This window comes from Triturus cristatus, chromosome 4_2 (assembly GCF_964204655.1).
Source record: "Triturus cristatus chromosome 4_2, aTriCri1.1, whole genome shotgun sequence".
NCBI classification, from domain to species: Eukaryota; Metazoa; Chordata; class Amphibia; order Caudata; family Salamandridae; genus Triturus; species Triturus cristatus.
In genome coordinates this window covers 470,573,107-470,587,419 of record NC_140586.1, presented here as the reverse complement: position 1 = coordinate 470,587,419, position 14,313 = coordinate 470,573,107, and the positions used below count along the sequence as shown (strand labels likewise).

The window sequence follows — 14,313 nt, the reverse complement described above, 5'->3', positions numbered from 1 at the left end:
CTAAAGGACGGAGAGCGGAGGCTCCACAACCGTGTCGTGCGAGGCGCTCTAGGAGAAGACACCCGGGGACACAGAGGCCCTCCACTACTCAGACAGAGAGAGAAAGGTCGGCAGCGCTGCAGGCCGTGACAGAGATCTCACAGGCGAGCGGCACGACGCTGCTGAGACTGACAGATTCCGAAAAGGGGTCTACAGGGACAGATTCCGATAGAACAGATGCAGGGAGGGTGGCTCTGCCGCACATTACTCCGGGGACAGCAGATGAGATCGTTGATGCCTGAACTTATGCAGTGACCAGTAAGAGGGGTCGGCTGAACCTGGTGTTGTTGCCCGCAGGGGGTGGGGTGGGGGGACACTGGCTGATTTACCGGGCTGGATGGGGGATTGCTTAGGGTATGTGGGTGCCCGCTTTTTTTGGGGGGTCCCCTCTGGGGGGGTTGGAGATTCCTTTATTGTAGGGTTAGGCGCCTGAGTACAATGAGGCTACAGTCCGGATTTTCTTGGCGTCGAGCTCCCCCCCTTAGTTTCGCCCCTAGGGCGACTCTCTGGTAGCTACCAGAGACACTATAAGTAGATCGTTTGGATGGGTGCTAGCCGTTTAAAGCCTGTTCTGGGGAGGGGTGTTGGGGGGATTTGGGATGTTGTTGCTTCTGGGGCAGTTCACACCACTGGTGCGCCACAACAGAGAGTGCAGTTGAGTAACAAGGGTCATTTATATAATGGGACCGTTACCTGAATTAAAATGTATTATGTGGAATGTACGGGGGATGCATACGATGATGAGACGCCATAGGGTTCATGCTTATCTGGTTCGTAGAGGGGTGCAAATAGCTTTTCTCCAAGAAGCCCATATGGACAGAGCTGAAGGCCAAGCATTGTAGCGCCGCTGGAGGGGGCAGTTTTCTATACAACGTATTCTGCTTTTGCCAGGGGTGTATTGATTTGGGTGAGGGCGGTGGTTCCTTTTCAGCCGACCAGGCAGTTAGTGGATTCCGAAGGGAGGTATGTAGCTGTTATGGGACGATTGGAGGGAGAGATGTGATGTTGTGCAGTGTGTATGCCCCTGATGTAGAACAGAAACCCTATTTTGCGACATTATCTGGGAAACTGGCGTCCTTCTTTACCGGTTCAGTGTTATTGGGGGGTGATTTTAACTCTGTCGCTGATACTGAGCTGGATAGGTCACAACCACCACTGCCCCAGGCGCCTATACACAAACTTGCAAAAATCCGGAGGGATTGGCAGGCCGAGTGGGGACTGATAGACACATGGCATGCGCAACATATAGGAGAACGGGACTACTCTTACTATTCTTCCCTGCATGATTTGCATGTGCAGCTAGATGCGGTGTTGTGCTCTCCGGATGTTCATGCGCTGGTACGTTGTAGTGAGTACCTAGCAAAGACAATCTCAGATCATAATCCACTGCTACTGGCGTTGAAGTGGTCTCGGGAACGACCTGTTATCCCCACCTGGCGCCTACGCCCGGAAGTTTTGGAAGACCCGGTGTTTCGCACTGAAGTGCGGGAGGGTATAGAGCATTATTTCCTTGAGAATGCGGGGAAGGCATCGACCTTGGGTTTGGAGTGGGATGCGTTTAAAGTGGTGATACGGGGCTTATGCATCGCTAAAGCAGTTGGGATGCGGAAAATGCTTTTGCGAGATATAGAAAGGGAGGAGCAGCGATTACGTCGTGCAGAGAAGGCCCACCCTGGGAATCCGAGCATGCGGGATGAGGTTGTAACTGCAAGAGAGGCAGTGGCGCAGCAAGTGGAGCGGTTACGCTGCTTTGATCATAAGGAGAATTTGGTGAGGGCACACGCAGAAAGAGATAAGGGGGGCTTCTTCTGGCATGGTTGGCGAATCCAGCTCCGAGGGGCACGGCCATCCTGGCTTTGACTACCTCAGCGGGGGTACCTGAATATACCCAACAAGGGATTAATGGGATGTTTCTAGCATATTATGCGGAGTTTTATGAAAGTAAGTTGCAGGATACGAATGATGGATTGAGTGAATTTTTAGCTGGGTTACGATTGTCGCGCCTTGAGAAAGATCAGGGGGAGCTGCTGGGTCGGGAGATTGCAGAGGGAGAAATACGCAATGCGATAAAACTTATGGCACGTAAAAAAAACCCAGGGGCAGACGGATTGCCGATAGAATTTTACTCGACATATGTTGATACCCTAGCCGTCAAACTTCAGGCGCTATACCGAGAAGCCAAGGAATTGGGGAGACTGCCGGTTTCTACTCAAGAGGCTATCATTATCCCGCTGTTGAAGCCGGGGAGGGACTCTGTCTAGATCGGCATATCGCCCGTTGTCCATGTTGACGACGGACTACAAGATTTTAAGTAGGATCCTTGCGACCCGGCTTCTTCCCTATATGACGCGCCTGGTCCATAATGACCAGGCGGGCTTCATCCCGAAGCGAACTACCGCGACCAACGTGCGACGCCTCCTACGGATCTTAGGAGAGGACCATAGTGATACACCTGATGCAGCTGTTATTTTTTTTGATATTGAGAAGGCGTTGGATAGCCTAGAGTGGCCGTATTTGTACCAAGTCCTTCATGCGTTTGGACTTGGAGAGACTTTCGTGGGATGGACGCAGCTTCTATATAGATCGGCGACGGCACGCGTGCGGACGGGAGTGACGATATCTGTGACTTGCCAGATTGGGCGGGGCACACAACAGGGATGCCCGCTCTCGCCGTTATTATTTGCCTTGGCCCTTGAGCCTTTGGCCTCCCATGCCCGGTTGGGAAAACACTACCCTGGCTTATATCTTCGAGCGGTCATGCAATTTATTTCTCTATACGCGTATAATTTGTTAATGTTTTTAGCGAACACCTCGGCGGCTTTGGAGGGCCAAAGACACTTGCTCCATATGTTCGGACAATACTCAGGGCTGAGGGTGAACTGGGCAAAGACTTGCTTATTTCCGGTGGTGCCGACTGAGATGAACCCATCCCCCCCCCCCTCCCCCCCCCCGGTTGGAGGGTGTTCGCTGGGAGCCCCTTCGTTTGCCTTACTTAGGCACTAACATTTACCACGCCCCGAGGATTTACTGGGGGGGAATTTGGGTTGGGCCATTCGTGGACTTAAGGGCAGTATGGCGTTCTGGAGCGGCAGGTGGCGCTCCTGAAGATGGTAGCACTGCTGCGGTTATTATATTATTTTCGGACATTGCCAATCTGGGTGCCGGGCTCCGTCTTCCGACAGCTCCACTCTATGGCTGGTGGGTTTCTTTGGGGGACGGGCAGGAGGCGGGTTGCAATGGCTACAATGATACGACCAAGAGCGGACGCGGGTATGGCAGTGCCAGATTTCGAGTGATATTATTTGGCGGCCCAACTAAAATGGCTCACCCAGGCCGTGGCGCGGGAGTTCCGGGGCCCGGATGGCCCAGAGGGTCACTGGGTCCCGCGCTATATCTTGTCCTTCATAGTGCTCCAGCAGAAGATGCGGCTTGCACCGCTCACGGCTGAGGAACGGACGTTGAGGATGTGCTGGAACCAGAGCTAGCGCCGGGCTGGATTCGCCCGCCCATATGCACCGGAGATACCGTTGGGTATGTGCACGGCCCTCCCGCATGGCGGGGTCTGGATGGCACTGGCTAACTGGGAGGACCTGGGGATACAAGTGCTAGGAGACCGCTACGAAAATGAAACCCTGTTGTCTTTCCAAGCACTACAGCATAGATACGACCTCCCCCTTGGGGATTACTTGCTGCACTCAGCGCTTATTTCTGCCATCCAACGCTATTGGAAGACCGGGTTGTCGGGACCGCGAACCTCAATGGCGTGCCAGTACGTAGTAATGGCCGCAGGGACCTTCAAGGCTATTACGTGCCTTTACAGGCGAATGTTGACGGAGAATCTAGAACTGTTGCGAGCGTTGCAAGGGAAATGGGAAGTGGACCTTGGCAGGGAAATACCTGCAAAGACATGGGCTCAGTTGGTTAGGAGGGCCTGGAAGAGCACAAGTAATGCCAGGTTCCAATTGATAAATTTTTATGTTCTGCATAGAGCATTTTTAACGCCAGCAAAGCTTAAGCAATATTTCGTGGCGGTGGCTGCTCAATGTCCGCGGTGTGATTGGGAGGGGGCGGATTTCCTGCAAATGATGTGGACATGTGCGAACTTGGGAACATATTGTCAGGAAGTGCTGGATCTCTTATGTAGTATAACTGACCGGACACTAGAACTAGAGCTGGGCACTTGTTTACCGCATTGGTTCCCGCATACTGCTAAAACGAAAGTGACCAGCAAATTTCTCGATTTGGGCCTTGTTTTAGCCAAACGGGAGCTTACTATGCATTGGAAGACATGTAGGGGGCCTAGCATGGAGAGATGGCGGGTGGAATTTCTTAAGTGGGCACGGAGTGAAGGCACACTTAGGTTGCAACAAGCCTTGCGTACCAATAATTAAAAAGCACAAGAAGCGGCGAGGGAGGCCCTAGTTACAGCACTCCAAACCCCAGACACAGACTCGGAGGAGGGGTCACTCTTAGAGGGTTAAGGAGGTTCAATTACAGCGCTGGAGCAAGAAGAAGAATGAACCACTACTTGCTACCCCCAGTACTGTATTAATGTTGTTTAATATTGTTACCGTATTAAATACAGAAACAGATTATTGGTCATAATGCAAGATCTACAGGCGCACCGGTGGTGGAGGGGGAGGGAATGGGTGGAAGGCATAGAAAGAAGTGGTTTGCTATATGATGTAACAAATTGAGTTATTATTTGTTCAACGCTGCTTCTGTCATTGTTGGTTGAAAATCAATAAAATAAATTGAAAAAAAAATAGAAGTGCAGTAAAAGGGAAGTGAGGTGCAGAAAGAAGCAAGAGCAGTGCCGAAAGAACCAACAGAGGTGCAAAAAGAGGCAAGAAGGGTGCATAAAAAGATAGGAGAGGTGCACAAAGAGGTTAGAGAGGTATAGAAAGAAGCAGGGTGGGTGCAAAAAGAAAGAAGAGAAGTACAGAAAAGCAACAGAGGTACAGAAAGAGGCAAGAGAGGTGCAGAAGCAGGCAGGTAATGTGCAAAAAGACGGAAGAGGGGTGTAGAAAGGCAAGAGAGGTGCAGAAAGAGAAAAGAGGGCTGCAGAAAGAGGGAAGAGGGGTGCAGAAAGAAGCAAGATAGGTGCATAAATAAGCAAGAAAAGTGCAGAAAGAGGCAAGAGAATTGCTGAAAGAAGCAACAGGTGTGGATAGAAGCAAGAGAAGTACAGAAAGGCAAGTGAGAGGCAGAAAGAGGCAAGACAGGTGCAAAAGAGACAAGAGGGGTACAGAAATGTGCGAGAGAGAAGCAAATAGAAGCAAGTGCAGTGCAGAAAGAACGAACAGAGGTGCTGAGAGAGGCACAAGAGGTACAAAAAGAGGCACTAGGCATGCAAAAAAGGGAAGAGAAGTGCAGAAAAGCAACAGAGGTGCTGAAAGAGGCAAGAGAGGTGCAGAAACAGACAGGGAAGGTGCAAAAAGAGTGGTGCAAAAAGAGGCAAGAGAGGTGCAGAAAGAGGGAAGAGGGGTGCAGAAAGGAGCAAGTGAGGTACAGAAAGAAGCAACCGAGGTGCAGAAAGACGCAAGAGAGGTGCAGAAACAAGCAAGAGAAGTGCAGAAAGAGGCAAGAGAATTGCTGAAAGAAGCAAAAGAGGTGTAGAAAGAGTTAATAGAAGTGCAGAAAGAGGCAAGTGATGTGCAGAAAGAAACAAGAGCAGTGCAGAAAGAACCAAAAGAGGTGCAAAAAGAGGCAAGAGGGATGCAGAAAAAGGTAGGAGAGGTGCGGGAAGAAGCAAGAGAGGTACAGAAAGACACAAGATAAGTGCAGAAAAAAAGAACAGAGATGCAGACAGAGGGAAGAGGGGTGTAGAAAGAGGCAAGAGAATTGCTGAAAGAAGCAACAGAGGTGTAGAAAGAAGGAAGAGAAGTGCAGAATGAACCAACAGAGGTGCAAAAAGAGGCAAGAGGGGTACAGAGAGAGGTAGGAGAGGCACACAAAGAGGCAAGAGATGTACAGAAAGAGGCAGGAGGGGTGCAGAAAGAAGTAAGAGAAGTGCAAAAAGAGGCAAGCGAATTGCTGAAGGTGCAACAGAGGTGTAGAAAGAAGCAAGAGAAGTGCATAAAGAGGCAAGTGAGGTACAGAAAGAAGCAAGGGCAGTGCAGAAAGAACCAACAGAGGAGCAAAAAGAGGTAAGAGGGGTGCAGAAAAAGGTAGGAGAGGTGCACAAAAAGGCAAGAGAGGTACAGAAAGAGGCAGGAGAGGTGCAGAAAGAGGCAGGGAAGGTGCAAAAAGAGGGAACAGGGGTGCAGAATGAGGCAAGAGAGGTGCAGAAAGAAGCAAGTGAGGTACAAAAAGAGGCAACAGGAGTGCAGAAAGACGCAAGAGAGGTGCAGAAACAAGGAAGAGTGCAGAAAGAGGCAAGAGATTTGCTGAAAGAAGCAACAGGTGTGGAAGAAGTAAGAGAAGTGCAGAAGGATGCAAGTGAGGTACAGAAAGAGGCAAGACAGGTGCAGAAAGAGGCAAGAGGGGTGCATAACTGTGCAAGAGAGTAGCAGATGGAAGCAAGAGCAGTGCAGAAAGAACCCACAGAGGTGCTGAAAGAGGGACGAAGGGTGCAGAAAGAAGCAAGAGAAGTGCAGAAAGAGGTAGGAGAGGTCCACAAAGAGGCAAGAGGGATACAGAAAGAGGCAGGAGGGGTGCAAAAAAAAGAAGAGAAGTTCAGAAAGAAGCAGCAGAGGTGCTGAACAAGGCACAAAGAGTGCAGAGCGAGGCAAGAAAAGTGCAGAAAGAAGCAACCGAGGTACAGAAAGAGGCAAGAGAGGTGCAGAAAGAGTGGATAGGGGTGCAAACAAGCAAGAGAAGTCAGAATGAGGGAAGAGGGGTGCAGAAAGAGGCAAGAGGAGTGCAGAAAGAAGCAAGTCAGGTGCTGAAAGAAGCAACAGAGGTGTAGAAAGAAGCAAGAGAAGTGCAGAAAGAGGCAAGTGAGGTGCAGCAAAAAAAAAACAAGAGCAGTGCAGAATGAACCAACAGAGGTGCAAAAAGAGGCAAGGGGATGCAGTAAGAGGTAGGAGAGGTACACAAAGAGGCAAGAGAGGTACAGAAAAAGGCAGGAGGGGTACAGAAAGAAGAAAGGGAAGTGCAGAAAGAGACAAGAGAATTACTGAAAGAAACAACAGAGGTGTAGAAAGGAGCAAGAGAAGTGCAGAAAGAAGGAAGTGAGGTGCGGAAAGAAGCAAGAGCAGTGCAGAAAGAACCAACAGAGGTGCAAAAAGAGGCAAGAGGGGTGCAGAAAAAGGTAGGAGAGGTGCAGAAAGAAGCAAGAGTGATACACAAGGATACAAGATAAGTGCAGAAAAAAATAACAGAGATGCAGAAAGAGGGGCGAGGGGTGCAGAAAAAGGAAAGAGAATTGCTGAAAGAAGCAACAGAGGTGTAGAAAGAAGCAAGAGAAGTGCAGAAAGAGGCAAGTGAGGTCCAGAAAGAAGCAAGAGCAGTGCAGAAAGAACCAACAGAGGTGCAGGAAGAGAAGAGGGGTGCAGAAAGAAGCAATAGAGCTACAGAAAGACACAAGATAAGTGGAGAAAAAAGCTACACAGATGCAGAAAGATAGGTGGAGAAAGGCAGGAGAAGTGCAGAAAGAAGTAACAGACGTGCAGAAAGGGGGAAGAGGGGTGGAGAAAGAGGCAAGAGGGGTGCAGAAATTAGAAGAGATGTGCAGAAAGAGGCAAATTTGGTGTAATTCCGTTCAGAAGTTTGGGCTGTAGCCGTGACTAAAGTTCCTTTGGAAATTAACATTGGGAAAACACGCTTTTGGACCCCCCTTTTTTCTTGGCCCCTGCTTGACGAATCCCCCCTAACTATAACTACCTACTGGTGACTGCCAGTAGGTAATTAAAATATATATATATTTATATATATATATATATTGAGATGTTGAATGGAGACCGGAACTGCCGTCAGTGCACATCAGAGGAAGAAGGCAAGCCCTTCGAAACACGTCAGGTATCATGGACGGAGGCGCTGCTGTATTGAACTGACAGTCAGGACGTTTTCCATACCTCTTAATAAAGGCTTACACCTTTCATCTGTGCGGAGTGCTGCTTAAAGCTAGGGCAACCCTTAGAGCATGGTTATTTAGGCGGCAGCCTTGCTGTCGAGCATGCACCACCCCGCGAAACATGGGGGCCACTCGGCTTGGTATCCAACCATGCCGATTATGTGGAGCACAGATGTAGGATTTAGGAAGGGTCCTGCCTATCGAGGCTCATCCGCGAGCTTTTTAATTTTGTATTGCAGATACGAGTGTGGCAATGGATGCCAGAAATTTCCGTCTACTTCATTTTCTATAATGCCCCACATAAAGGAGGAACCTATTTGGGCCGTGGAATATGCATTTGAGATGTTGAATGGCGACCGTAACTGCCGTCAGTGCCCCTCTGAGGAAGAAGGCAAGCCCTTCGAAACGCGTCAGGTTTCATGGACGGAGCAGCTGCTGTATTGAATTGACAGCATGTTTTCCATACGTCTCAATAAAGGCTTACACCTTTCATCTGTGCGGAGTGCTGCTTAAAGCTAGGTCAACCTTGGGAGCATGGATATTTAGGCGACAGCCTCGCCGCCGAGCATGCACCATCCCCCAAAACATAGGGGCCACTCGGCTTGGTATCCAACAGAGCAGAATATGTGGAGCACAGATGTAGGATTTAGGAAAGGTCCTGCCTGTTGAGGTTCATCCACAAGCTTTTTAATTTTGTTTTGCAGCTACAAAGAGGTCGAAATCGAAGTTGTCGACCTCGCATACTTCAAAGTAAAAGAAGCAGAAGAAAAAGTGAAGGCTTTGTTCCCGTCGTCATTCATCGAAAGGTAGAGCTTCAGGGTCGCCGTCTCTGAATCCTCTACGTCGCTCTAAACATTTCATCTCACGTTCTCCTTCTCCTCAAGCGTCTCCGGCTCTCTCTCCAACGCAAAGGGTTCTCCGGCTCATTCACTGACACCAAAGGGTTCTCCAGCGCCAAGGTTATCTCCGGTGCCGAGAGGTCCTCAGGAGTCTAGTATGTCTTCTCCTGTGCCGGCGGCCTCTCCTGATCTGGATCCGACATCTCCGGTGCCTACTCTGCCACGAGCGGATTCGGACTCAGCTCCTTATCCACCCTTTCCTGGACCTAGGTTGGATCCTTCGCATTTTCTTAATGAGATGTACGGCATGTTTTCCAGAGCAGCCTACCCTACCGGTGCGCTGTCAGGCCCCGTGGGTCCACTTGCATTCAATTTGGGTGTTCCTCAGCAATATGCCTAGGCATCCTTCGTGCCCTTTATTCTGATGGCGTCCTCCTGGCAGTTTCCGGCTCTGAGGTTTTCAACGCAGTTTTCACAGTCTCCGGTGCCATCTGGTGGTCCTTCTTCCTCTCGACGTCGATCAGCGGCGTGGCCCACATCAGAGGCTCTTCCATCAACGTCGGCGCCTGTATCTCTGGCTCCGCGCTTGGCGCCGCTGATGCCAGTTCCGAAGTTGTGGTCGAGAAGAGAAGGCCAAAGATTGTTGGAAGAGGAAGAAATTTGGCCGGGGGGGGCTGAATAAGGTGAAATTGAAGACTGTCGATGAGTTTGAGGGTCTTCGAGAGGCGAGTGGTCAAGACAGAGCTTTCTTCACCAAAGGCCTTATCCTCTCAGGATGTGGCACCATACCATGCTGTGATTAGGAAGGCTGCTGAGCTTTTAGACCTTCAGTTACCCAGTGCTGAGTTCAGGCCAAATATTCTTACAGAGGTATAACATTCCGCTTCTTCTGTGGTCGAACCTCTTTTGCCTTTTAATAAGGCTTTGACTGAGCCAATTCTAGAGCTGTGGCGGAAGCCCCTTTCTGCTCCTGCTTTAACAAGGTCTTTAGCAAGGAGGTACAGGCCTGCTCCTAGTGATCCTGTTTTTCTTTCTGCACATCCTTCACCAGAACGTTTAGTGGTGCAGGTTTCCTGTTCTAAACAGGCTGCAGAATCTTTTCCTCAAACTCCTGGAGACAGAGGGCCAGATGTAGGTAAATCTGAAATACCGATTACTCAATAGCGAATTTTACTGATTATCTATTAAGAAATCGGTGTTTCCTATGTAGGTAAAGATTCGGTAAAAAATACCGAATCCGTAATATTCCTTATTCCCGAATCGGTAATTGAGATTCAGTAATAAGGAATACCTACCCTTTCATTTCTATGGGCTTGGAGGCCCATAGGAATGAAGGTGAAGACATTATTACCGAATCGCTGATAGCGGGTGCACTTTCAAGGTTGCCAGGGTGTCAAAAGGACACCCTGTTGCACCCCTGAAATGTGTATGTGTGCACATGTGGCGCACATACATGCCCTTAGGGCATGAATGTGTGCCACATGGCACTTAACAAAAAACAAAAAAGTGATTATTTAAAGGAAATAGGTAATTACCACCAACTTGCAGTTGGTGGTAATTACCGATTTCTTAAGGCTCAAAAGCACTCTTTAATGTACTTCCTACATTGCATTTAAGGATTCGGTATTACCAATTCCTTAAATGCAAGAGCAATGAGGAATCGGTATTTACCAATTCCTTATTTACCGATTCCTTACCTACATTAGGAATGGCTAAATACCGCTCGGTAACGCTGAAATTTCCGAATTTTGGCGTTACGGACCGGTATTTAGCCACCTACATCTGGCCCAGAGACTCTAAGAAATTGGAGAAATCTGCAAAGAAGGTCTTCTCTTCTTCAAGTGTGGCCTTGAAGTCCACCAATGCAACTTGCTTGTTGGGGAGGTATATTCATGCCTTAATGGATTCGGCCAAACAGTTGTCTCCCAAGTTACCTGACAATGATCGAGGTTCCTTTTTAGAAGTTCTGCCGGATATGCAGGCTACAGCCCATCAAGTTATCCACTCTGTTCTGAACACTGCTGATTCGGTGGCCAGGGTGATGGGTTCCTCCATGTCTGAACTGGGGTGGCAGAGTGGGCTAAAGAACGGTGATGGATTAAACCCAGATCTGTTGACTGGGGGTGAGTGCTTGCAATGTTCAACACTCCGTCCATCATTTCTTTTGGTTTTTGCTTTGTTCGCCATAAGTTGGCAGGGTATGCTCAGACGTGAGTCCCTTGCTCACTTTGCCACTGGATTCAAGCAAGCCTGGCTGAAGACGGCTGAAATGCCAGAAACCGGCCCTAGGAAGCTTGTTTCTGGTCCAGGGAAGACATGGCTTGGCAGTTCGGGCTGGACTGTTCCCATGAGGCACAGGGTCAGACTGATTTACATATGGCCATGTCTGAACTGGGGTGGCAGAGTGGGCTAAAGAACGGTGATGGATTAAACCCAGATCTGTTGACTGGGGGTGAGTGCTTGCAATGTTCAACACTCCGTCCATCATTTCTTTTGGTTTTTGCTTTGATCGCCATAAGTTGGCAGGGTATGCTCAGACGTGAGTCCCTTGCTCACTTTGCCACTGGATTCAAGCAAGCCTGGCTGAAGACGGCTGAAATGCCCAAAACCGGTCCTAGAAAGCTTGTTTCCGGTCCAGGGAAGACATGGCTTGGCAGTTCGGGCTGGACTGTTCCCATGAGGCACAGGGTCAGACTGATTTGCATATGGCCATGTCTGAACTGGGGTGGCAGAGTGGGCTAAAGAACGGTGATGGATTAAACCCAGATCTGTTGACTGGGGGTGAGTGCTTGCAATGTTCAACACTCCGTCCATCATTTCTTTTGGTTTTTGCTTTGTTCGCCATAAGTTGGCAGGGTATGCTCAGACGTGAGTCCCTTGCTCACTTTGCCACTGGATTCAAGCAAGCCTGGCTGAAGACGGCTGAAATGCCAGAAACCGGACCTAGGAAGCTTGTTTCCGGTCCAGGGAAGACATGGCTTGGCAGTTCGGGCTGGACTGTTCCCATGAGGCACAGGGTCAGACTGATTTGCATATGGCCATGTCTGAACTGGGGTGGCAGAGTGGGCTAAAGAACGGTGATGGATTAAACCCAGATCTGTTGACTGGGGGTGAGTGCTTGCAATGTTCAACACTCCGTCCATCATTTCTTTTGGTTTTTGCTTTGTTCGCCATAAGTTGGCAGGGTATGCTCAGACGTGAGTCCCTTGCTCACTTTGCCACTGGATTCAAGCAAGCCTGGCTGAAGACGGCTGAAATGCCAGAAACCGGTCCTAGGAAGCTTGTTTCCGGTCCAGGGAAGACATGGCTTGGCAGTTCGGGCTGGACTGTTCCCATGAGGCACAGGGTCAGACTGATTTGCATATGGCCATGTCTGAACTGGGGTGGCAGAGTGGGCTAAAGAACGGTGATGGATTAAACCCAGATCTGTTGACTGGGGGTGAGTGCTTGCAATGTTCAACACTCCGTCCATCATTTCTTTTGGTTTTTGCTTTGTTCGCCATAAGTTGGCAGGGTATGCTCAGACGTGAGTCCCTTGCTCACTTTGCCACTGGATTAAAGCAAGCCTGGCTGAAGACGGCTGAAATGCCAGAAACCTGTCCTAGGAAGCTTGTTTCCGGTCCAGGGAAGACATAGCTTGGCAGTTCGGGCTGGACTGTTCCCATGAGGCACAGGGTCAGACTGATTTGCATATGGCCATGTCTGAACTGGGGTGGCAGAGTGGGCTAAAGAACGGTGATGGATTAAACCCAGATCTGTTGACTGGGGGTGAGTGCTTGCAATGTTCAACCCTCCGTCCATCATTTCTTTTGGTTTTTGCTTTGTTCGCCATAAGTTGGCAGGGTATGCTCAGACGTGAGTCCCTTGCTCACTTTGCCACTGGATTCAAGCAAGCCTGGCTGAAGACGGCTGAAATGCCAGAAACCGGTCCTAGGAAGCTTGTGTCCGGTCCAGGGAAGACATGGCTTGGCAGTTCGGGCTGGACTGTTCCCATGAGGCACAGGGTCAGACTGATTTGCATATGGCCATGTCTGAACTGGGGTGGCAGAGTGGGCTAAAGAACGGTGATGGATTAAACCCAGATCTGTTGACTGGGGGTGAGTGCTTGCAATGTTCAACACTTCGTCCATCATTTCTTTTGGTTTTTGCTTTCCTCTATTGCCACCAGGAGGCATGCCTGGCTCAGATCTTCGGGGTTTTCTCCTGATGTGCAGGCTACTCTCCTTGACCTTCTGTTAGATGGATCCAAGTTTTTTTTTTTTTTTTTTTTTTTTTTTTTTAGAAAACCTTTATTTCAAAAATCAGGACACAGCTATTCAGCCGACAGCCCGAAGGTTCGGCAGCATTGAAAGTTAGATACAGTGACGTGTCCCCAGTACAGTACAAAGAGTAGTGCAAAGGTCCAATTTTAGGTAAACACAAAAAACCACAACAAACCCCAGCAAGGCAAGAACATTGAAAGCCCATGGTGAGAGCCCCCAGGGCAGGCCGGACCCCACTCATCTACTAGTTACAAGACGGTGTACGGAGGAAGAAGGGGGACAGCAGAGGCCCAAAACAGTTCCTAGAACCCAACTGTGCTGGAAAGAAGGTCAGGGGGAAAGCTGTTCCTCGGGAGGTTCCAGATCCGGGGCAAGACATATTCCCCCCCTGTATTGATTCCACCGCCCCCAGATGGCATGCCATTTCCGGGGGCGACCTCTGGAGCAATAGACCGTCTTCTCCCTAAACATGCTCCAGTCCATGTTCTCTTTCCACGCGGTCAGTGTAGGGGGTCCCGAGGAGCCCCACAATCGCGCGATATCCCTTTTAGCGACCATGTTACCCAGAGTCACCCATTGGGTCTGTGCCTCATCGAGGTCAGTGGGCCCCCAGACGTTCAGGAGGCAACACCGCGCCTCCGGCTGCACAGCAATGCCCGTCACCTCCCCCATAACTGCATGGACTCTCCTCCAGAACTCCACAATGACACCACATTCCCAAATGATGTGCAGGAAAGTGCCCACCATACCACATCCCCTCCTGCACAGGCCATCCTCCGAGAATCCCATGTGGACCAGCCTTGGCCCCGTCACATACACCCGGTGCAGTATTTTAAGCTGCACCAGCATCAGACGCGACGGGATCGCAACCTCCTTAGGAGAAGAAACCGCTGACTGCCAGTCCTCATTATCCAACTCAAGGCCATCCCTAGTCCACTGTTCTCGCAGCCCCAAAAGCATGTCTGCCCGGACGTTAATCAATTTCTTATATATGAGCGAGATCGTGCTCTCGGGCATATGACCATCAAGGACCCGGTCCTCTAGGGGAGAGGACTCCGGCACCTTCTCACCCTCCACGAGGACTGATCGAAGGGCGTGGCACAGCTGGATATACCTGAAATACTCGGAGGGCCCCAGCTCATACTCTGTCTGCAAC

At 49.9% G+C, this 14,313-nt stretch overlaps 1 protein-coding gene across 1 annotated transcript in view; it reads left to right on the top strand.

The window, feature by feature from the left end:
• The window catches only part of LOC146834565 (interferon-induced protein 44-like), a 519,193-nt gene that overhangs the window by 303,690 nt on the left and 201,190 nt on the right, over window positions 1–14,313 (top strand). The window lies entirely within an intron of this gene.